The following is a 9478-nucleotide window of genomic DNA, read 5'->3' on the forward strand; positions in this document are numbered from 1 at the left end:
TTGCTTAATTGAGTGATCACAGAGATAATGAATGAAGTGTTTGGTGCAATTTAGGACACAGGTAGGCAAAAAGGCACCTAATTTCTGAACATCGTGTCACACACTGCTGCTTTAGTTAGTGCAAATTTAAGTCATTTTCCAAAAGTAAATACCTAAAATGGCATTGATTTAGTTATGTATTGTAATAGTGTAGATAACCAATTGGTAGAACTGCTAAGTTTTAAGTGGTGTTGAAGTTCTTTAGATGTATTTGCTATGTTCCATAGTTATTTATTTGATCATAATTGACAAATTGCTCAAGATGGTTAAAGAATTGCAAGCACTGTATTGAGCAATGACAGTACAAATCCAACAGAACATTATCAGAACAGGCAATAGACTTATGAACCATAGCAGATGAGCAGGGTGACTGGATTGGACAGATAGATGGATGCGGTAATGGGGTATGAGCTCTATAGCTCATCCCCTCCAAAATAATTTTCCTTTCCTGTCTGTTGATACATCTGATCTCTGTGGTTGGTAGACATCTCATTCAGTTGCTGCATTCAAATGTCCAATTATCAGAGTACAGGTACTCAAAGAAGACCTCTCTCATCTGGTCCCCATCTGCTTACCTCTTGTAAGGATATATTGTTAATTTTACTCAGATTGTCTTTAGTTAAGTCAGCATGAGACATACTCAGGGTCTGGAATGATTTACCGTAAAATTCATTTAAGAGTTATGTCTTGATTGGATAATGGCATATTTGAATTCCAATATTTTGTTTGATATATCAAAATTTGAATTCCATGCAGTGCTGTGCAGCTGCCACAGATTTATGTAATTTATTAGGCCCCAAGACCATCTTTTTTTACTGTAACATTTCCAGCCAAGACAGTATATGATTACAGTTACTCTACATTTCAGATGTGTGCACTTTGTAATGACAAAGAGTGGCTTGATGAAAGCCTTTCCCCGAATATTACTCTCATTCTTTTCATAGCCTGTACTAAGGCTGATTCTGGAATGGACATAAAATGTGGGAATAAATCACAACCAAGGGAGTGATCAAATAACTAACTGTTATTCTGGAGTCAGGCACTAATTAGATGGTATTGTAGAAATGAGAATATGGTAGTTAAAGATGCAGTTAAAGACATTTGTCGATACTAATCAATAATACAAAACTTTTCAGATTTCCAATTTTTGCTTGGTTGTATACAGAATGTAAACATTGCTAAAAGGAGAAACAAGATCAAAGCTTTTTGTCTTGCACTTATTGAAACTGGGAGGCAAATTTTGGTTTTCTTATATTCCAGTCTAAATGTATGCAGGACAAAAAGTTTTGACTTTATATCCTTTTTTTCCGGAAACATTTTCAGTTTTGCATTTTTTTTTCATGAGTATTCCAGCAAGTTATAAAAAGCAAATAATATACTATAATTTCAATAATTGATATTAATTATAGTACAAACATGATTTGAGTTCTCTTTCATGCTATGGAATGATGTATATGTATAAAATGTTTGTAATTTGTCAATATGTAAAGTAGAAACATATATTGTAAATATTTGTACAGAATTTGTTGTCTCAGATGAATAAGCAAAACAATTTAACAAGATTTTGTTTTTTTAGAAAAGGCAAAATTGATTCTGAGTTTGATGTTTAAAAAAATGCACTAAACCATCATGTTAAACTTTGCTGCTATTTTTAATAAACTAAAGAAAATCGACTTCAATTAAACCTCCTGTATTCTTTCTCTGTATTGGGCAATGTGATTGCTAGAAACATCAAGGTCTGTAATTTCTGTCCCTGTCCATGCCATCTTTCTTGACATTCAATGATGTTACCACCACTGAATTCCCCACTATCAACATCCTGAGGGTTACTACTAACAAGAAACTGAACTGGATCAGTCATATAAATACTATTGGGACAGGAGTTGGTTAGAGGTGAGGAATTCTGCAGTGAATAACTCATCTCTAGTCTCCGCAATGCCTGTTCACAATCTATAAGACACAAGTTAGCAATGTGAAGGAATACTTTCCACTTGCTGGATGAGTGCATCTCCAACAACACTCAAGACACTTGGCATCAAGGACAAAACAGCCACTTGACTAGCATCCATCCAAAGCTTCAACATGTACCACCAATGTACAGTGGTAGCAGTGTGTACCATGTACAAGGTTCACTTTCCTCCAACAGTACCTTCCAAACCTGTGATCTCTACCACCCAGAAGGTTGAGAGTCTGACTTGGAAATATATTACAATTTCTTAACTGCTACTGGGTCAAAATCTTGGAACTCCTTTCACAACAGCACAAGCACTGCAGTGGCTCAAGAAGGCAGATCAATACCATCTTCTACAGGGCAATTAGGGATATCCAACAACAGCTATATCCCATGAATGAATAAATAAACTTCAATGGAACATCTTAGAAAATCTATCTGCTCACTGACCACAACATGCTCTTTAAAGTCCAGCTCCACGTCCAAGATTTTGATCACATTTTCGATTTTTCCTTCATTGGCTACCTTTCACTTTGTCACTACACTGTGCCTTGAGATTACTTTAAATGTAAAGTCACAAGAGTAATTCAGGTTGCAACTTACTACATCACTTATGCATCTGATCATGGCTGATTGGACTAAATGCATCATACAGATTGTGTCATTACATAATCTGTTCTGGGCCAAGGAAGAATAACAAGTGTTTGTCTTTTTAAAACAGGCAATTGCATCTCCTCTGGGAGTGTGAGACAAGCAGATGTTTTTGTTCTAAGATGACTGATTTCAAAAATTGCTACGTTGAGCTGCTACGCTGTTCTCCATTAATTTCAGTCCTTCAAATGGCTTGTTCCATCAGTTGTTAAATATTTTGAATAAATGTGCTGAATTTAAACAACACTTACTATACATCATAATTTTTAACATTGTACAAATTTGTACATTTAATATTTCTGCGAAGTTCTTTTAGTTTCACCAATTGTGGTCTTCAAGGACCATGTGCTGTTTTTATTGATTTCAATATGTTTATTGGTGTTGGTAAAATTCTCGTATTTCTTTATCATAGAAAAGGCGAGATTTTCACAATTAGAGTACATCAAGTGGAATTCGTGTTCAGTGTATTTTCACATTATTGGTTTGGTTAGCCAATCTTTCTTGAACTAGTGGATCTCACTTTCTTTGATCAAACCCTTCAGTATTCCAGGATCATCTTAGACAGCACCGATAACCTCTCTTTCCCCAAAACAAACCTTTCTCGTAAGAGCTTCATTTGAACATTCCTTTTATAGAAATAAAGACCGAGCTGTGATAACACTGGGAATGATCCTCAGGTTTTAGTAGCATGTGTGGTAAGTTATTTGATCCAGCAATATTTGAATTTGGTAGAATTGCGGAAGGCAGATCTAAAATTTGCCACAACTATGGTATGAGTATCAATTTGGTCCACTGGTGAACAATGCCTGTCAGCAGTGAGGAAGGGCAGAAATTGGCACATCTTGCATCATTATAAGGGGTTGTAGGAAATACTCAACTTCCAGCACCTCTGGTTTGTCACATATTCGTCCACAAGTAGTCCTTGATTAGCACACTTTTGACATAATGTGACTTTTACTTTAATTCCCATCATTTCAATAACATGAACCTGATTTCCAATAATGTAGTTCTTGCATGACTCCCAGGGGCAGGGGAATAAATGCCTAGCATTTATGTGCAGATTCATGTTTGTACAGCTTGTTTTGGCCATTGGCTGCCTCAATTAAATCTGTATAAGCTTTTTTTTAAACAACTGTCTGCAAGAACACACAACCCTCCACCTCCAAAGCAGCAGAAGAGCAGCCTGGTGATCCTCAACATCAAGTTTGAGTTGCAACTGAATTGAATAAAGATCCATAGCCTTCCACCTACAGAGAAGCAATCTTGTATATAAGGCAAGAAACACTAAAAAGATTTTCTTTTGCTATTTTCATGTCTGTTTTTGTGTTTTATATTAATTTTGTGTTTGTACTCTGTACTTGTTTGACACTCTCATAACATAACCTGAATATTTACAATGGTTTCTATGGAAATGTGCATTTTGATTAACTAATTTCACTTAAAGCAGTGATTTTTGGGAACATAACTATACATTAATTGAGAACTACCTGTACTGAATTCAGAAAGCCTACCTGACTTCCTGAAAATGTAATTGTAGAGTCATACAGCACAGAAACAGACCCTTTGGTCTAACCAGTCCATGCCAAACATAATCCCAAAATAAACCAGTCCCACCTGTCCGCTCCTGGCCCATAATCCCTCCAAACCTCTCCTATTCATGTACTTATCCAAATATCTTTTAAATATTGTAATTGTAACCACATCTACCACTTCCTCAGGAAGTTCATTCCACATGCAAACCACTGTCAGTGAAAAATTTTCCCCTCATGTCTTTTTTAAATCTCTCTCCTCTCACCTTAAAAATGTGCCCCCAGTATTGAAATCCCTATAACACTGAACTTATCAATCATTGCATTAGATGTGTAATAGGTACTGCAAGTAGTTAAGAGTTTGTGTGTTCCATGTCCTGACACAACAAATCAGATCAACAGAACTTTAAAAGCAGACATTGTTCACTGGAAGGTGTAACAAAAAAATTACTTTTAATTGAGCAAATTATATTAATATTACAAGATTCTTTAAAATGAACCATTCTTAAGTGAATCCGTAGTTCCAGCCACATGAAAAGCACGACTGAAATATGAATAATGTAAATCCTTGCTGTGTTGCATGCTAACCTCGTAACATTCAGCCTTATTGCATTTAACCCATACACTGGAGTGTTGTAAGATGCAAGTTAGTAGTGTTTAATGCTACAGGTACATTGGTGCAAAACGTCCAAATACTGATGTCTTCTTTCCCATCAAATGGATTTTCCACAAAGAATCTTTGTAATGTATTGCTTATATCTATTACCATTCAATTCGTATGGCAATCTAAGCCTTTTGGATCTTTTCCTCCATTGTGTGATTTAAAATGAAACAGGACCTCTCCAATTTCCAGTTCTTCTAGCCTGTTCAATGGCACAGAGAAGGAACAAGAGTTGTGAAATTGTATCAGATTCTCTTGCAGGTGTTGCTACATCACTTCCAATTCTTAATTGCTGTTCCATCTCCTGAAGACTGCTTCTTCTCAGACTCTTTGTCTCTATATTCCAGGGCAAAAAAAGCTGTTAATTTCTTCTAGTGTTAATTTCGTTTGACAGGTATGAATATTTTTGTAATCTTAGTAGAATCAGATCGTTAGGGTGTGCAGTTTCATCAACGGTTTGTAATTGTACCTGGAAAGGTTATTTAATTAGTCCAGCTGATTAAATACATACTCTAAATAGCTATAAATAAAAACAAACTTCCCGTAGACTTTCTGAAACTTAAAACTTTGGAGAGATTATACATAGCATTGCACCATCAGATCATATCCATTTTTTTTTTGCTTTGTACTTTCACGGACATCCAATCAAACTTTTATTTAAAAGGTTTCTGTTTTGTGCCCTCAATTTCCATCACAGTCCTTTGAGGAGGCACTAAACAGTATTCTGTTAGTGCCCTATAAGAGTAAAGGAGCTGGGAGAATAAATATCGAAACATCAATTCCAATGGTGGATGAAGGAAGCTGTCAGCCAGAAACAATGACAACTGATTGTTCTGATGGAAGGGCAGGGAGAGAAATTGGTTGAAGTAAAAAGTTATTGCAAACATAGTGCTGATGGAAGATCATAAACCAGAAATATTAACATTCTTTCCCTCCACAGATGCTGCCTGATCTGTTGAGTTTTTCCAGCTTTTCTTATAATGGACACACCCATATCTCTTTTGAAATCCCTAAAGTTTGTTATCAAAGACTTTCCATGTAATGTATAGATGACTTCCGCGTTGCAATTCCAAGCACTGCAAGCAATATAATATTACCAGATGACAAAGTTGCTGATGAGCTCGCCACAGCTGTCACTAGCTGCTCAATGAATGGAAAGCGTTGATTACACTGGTTGGTCCTACTTTGCTGTCATTTTGGTTGCAATCATGGCATTCCCTAAAATGTAGGTGTGCCATTGGATGATCTAAACTACTGCCTATGCACCAGTTTTTAGTATTTTTCACCTCTGCTTCTAAATTATTGCATCTTAAAGTCATGTTTCTCCATTTTGTTTAATCTTGCCTCGTGACATTACTATAGATGACAGATCGCATCTTGCTCACTACACCCTCACGTATTCGAAACGACTTACTAGGAACTATGACCATGGCTCATAGAATTTCAGAGGAGTTGGTTACTGAGGTGGGTCTTTGCTCATTGCCTCTAAAGAACAGTACAAATGAGACTTCAAAGTTGCATATGCATGTGCACAGGAATAGTGTTCAAAGTCCTTTCCTAGCACACAGCAATGAGATTGTACATGTTTACTGATCAGTTTTAACGTACTATTGATTTTGAATTAGTTTTCCATAAAATATATAATAAACTGCAATTTGTTTGTAAAATCCATGAAAGTGCTGGGAACTAGGAAGTCATAACTGAGACTTAGCATCTTAAGCTTGCTTCACTATTTAATGAGATCATGGCTGATCCAATGACCTTTCTCCCACTTGCTTATCAAGAATCTACCTACTTCTAAAATATTCAACCTTCCACCACCTTTTGAAAAAAAGCTCCAAAGATTCACAACCTTCAGTGAGTATCATTCCCCCCTCCCCACAATTTCTTGACTGAAGTAGGCAACCACTTATATTTAAGTGATGACATCTACTTCTAGATTTTTTCTTTTAGGATAGAACTGGGCTAAAAATACTGACTGAAGGCAATCTGTTCGCTCGATTGTTGCTCATCTGAGTGGTTGACAATCAGTAGAATTGAAAATCAAATGTAGGCAAGACTTTAAAAATAACCAGGTTTGAATAGATAAATCTAGGCCAATAGAATGTGCTTCTTTGCACTGGACATTTCCCATGCTGCTGTTTTATAACTGAAGACACTTTATTTGCATTCATACTACTGCCATGTCCACTCTTCCACCCACCACTGGGGACTAAGGCAAGGCACTTCCAGATGATCCACCATCCTATGAGTTTCAAAAGCTCATTTTTTTCCTAGTTTGCCAATCAAACTACGTTTGATTGCACATAGTAACTATGCACATAATGCCCCCTCACACTATGGCATGTCACTTAGAACAAGAATGTATTAGAAGCATGAAGTTGGTCAAAATAAGAATTCAATTTTAATACAAAGATTGCATGCTGTGGTAGCTGTTTCCATTTACCAAATGTCAACAGCCTGCCAAGAACCCTTCAGAATAAAGAACATTGAATTCTGGATCTTTGAGTAAAAGGCAGCAACCTCTCAATAATGACATATTGCACAATAACATAACTCTCCAGGTATAATTGGTTGTCCTTTCAATTCTTGAAATAATTACATGGGTAGACTGACAATGACAACTAACTGGATGTACGAGAGGATACTGTTGCATGAGAGAGAAGTTTTCACAATTATTTAATACTTTGCATTCTTTATGGTATTCCTGCAATGGACAATCATTTCAGAAGGCAGTATTGGTGAACATTGTCCTTCAATGGGTACCCGCAACAGGCAATGATCTTTTTCAACTGCTTGCTGATATATCTCACAACATACCTGTTATTGCCTGTGATACATTAATGAAAATATTCACAATTGATATACACTCCATCCCTGAAATAATTAGGACCCTTTTGTATAGCTGAATAAATATGCACTTGACAAATGCTATCAGAGAGCCTAAAGACACTGCCCGTTCAATACTAAAGTGACCTTGAGATTCAACATTTTACCCAGCCTTCAGGCATCCTACTATGCAGCAACTTCTAGGTCAACAAATCATTGTTTTAGCTATTCACTGCTGTCAGCTGTAGAATGCAGTACTGGAATTTTTCATCTTTCAATGCATTCAATTCTCTCAGCTCATTATTTGAATTAACTTCATTCTACGCAGAGGAATTTGACAGAATTAATGATTTACAAGCAGCTGTCAAGAATCATTACCAATGTCAATAATGAAATTAACCTTGCAAGGAGGTTGTTCTTGATTCAGTACATACAGAAATGTTTTCCAGTTGCATTTTAGATTTGAACCTATCTGAGACTAATAAAAAAAATCATGGGAGAGAAAGGAGGCCTACATTGCAGGGGAACTTTATCTCCTTTACATTATTACTGCAACGATAAACACATCATCAATTACATGCAGAAATTCTGGGCATTCTACTCCTTCAGCTATTTCACTGCGAATATAACTTCAGAAAAATAAGAAAACTAAATGAGGCATCTTGTTACATTTAACTGCTATGCAGCTCAGAAAATGGTTCCTTGTTGGACATATTGTCTTTAGTACACACAAGGAAGAAAGACAGTGGAGTGGAGGTGTGGAGAATTTCTAGAAAAATCTGGGGTGTGGGAACAATGAAGCTCCTCATCATTATTTAGCATCTACTCCCAGTGAGACTGCAACTTCATCACTTTCTCCTCTAGTTTGTACATTTTCATTGAAAAATCATGGCAGCAAAGCATGAGACACAGCTCAATACAAGAGTACAGAATCTTATGGGGGCGGACAATATTTCTGGAAATATTAAGATTTCAATTTTCTGGTTACTTGACTCACTGATGTGGACTGAACAGATTGTAGCCACCTTTAAAAATTAAAGTAGCATGCCTTGTTGACTGTTGTTACTTATTTGTCATTCTACCATTGAAATAAATAGCTTTAATATGCACTATGTTCCCCGCTATCTTTATGAGGGTTGTTGTGTAAAATGTGTACAGGTTGGGAGACTGCAGTCGCTTAGTCCCACCCACTAGCAGGCTGATTCGATTTCCCTGAAAAAAAATCACCTACACATACACTGATTCGGAAGAAAACAGTCAGGGTTGATTTAGTTAAACAGGTGCAAAACTACCTATAAAAATATAATTGTTTCAGGCGGGCTGAAAGCACATTCCAATTTCATCTGGCGCCTTTCAAGATCATAATTTTCGCTCCTTTCAACTTCCAGAAAGAAAAACGCATCATTCAAATAAAAGTGATTTACCACCAGCTTTAGAAACACTTTTATGCATTTTTAGGATCATTCCTTCGGGTTTCAGTCAATGTCAGAATAGTGTAAACACGAATAAATACCACTTTCATAAATAAATTATAGGAAGGAGCAGAGGTGATATCTATAAAGTGACGGTGTGGTTCGAAAATTTGCGCACTTATTCATCTGCGATGCGTTCAGTGTTAGTTTGAAGGTCTCGGGAGACGAAGATAGCAAGAGAGCCAGTACCTACTTGTCCAATTAATCCTGGAGAATGCAGTTCGGTTCTGCAATGTTGCAGGACAGATAAGTGCTCCGGAATGACACAATCCATAGTGATTGCAACCTTGGCACAATCGGAGAGGGCACCGAAAAAAAATGTCCAAAACTATATCGTCTCCTTCAG

The 9478-nt window shown here is 36.6% G+C and overlaps 1 protein-coding gene across 5 annotated transcripts in view; it reads right to left on the minus strand.

Annotated features, from left to right (window-relative positions):
• Nucleotides 1-4589: 4589 nt before the first annotated feature.
• The window catches only part of dexi (Dexi homolog (mouse)), a 5622-nt gene continuing 733 nt past the window's right edge, over nucleotides 4590-9478 (minus strand). The window contains exons 1-2 of one of the 5 annotated variants that reach the window (XR_007264355.1): nucleotides 9326-9478; nucleotides 4590-5167 (exon numbers count right to left, since the gene is read on the minus strand). The exon at nucleotides 9326-9478 is cut by the window's right edge and continues 694 nt beyond it. The gene's annotated coding sequence lies outside the window, so the exon portion shown is untranslated. Of the gene's footprint in view, nucleotides 5301-9084 lie in introns of all 5 variants that reach the window. The other 4 variants (XR_007264356.1, XR_007264357.1, XM_048609380.1 and 1 more) reach the window with 4 other exon arrangements.

Source organism: Rhincodon typus, chromosome 21 (genome assembly GCF_021869965.1).
Source record: "Rhincodon typus isolate 14 chromosome 21, sRhiTyp1.1, whole genome shotgun sequence".
Lineage (NCBI taxonomy): Eukaryota > Metazoa > Chordata > Chondrichthyes > Orectolobiformes > Rhincodontidae > Rhincodon > Rhincodon typus.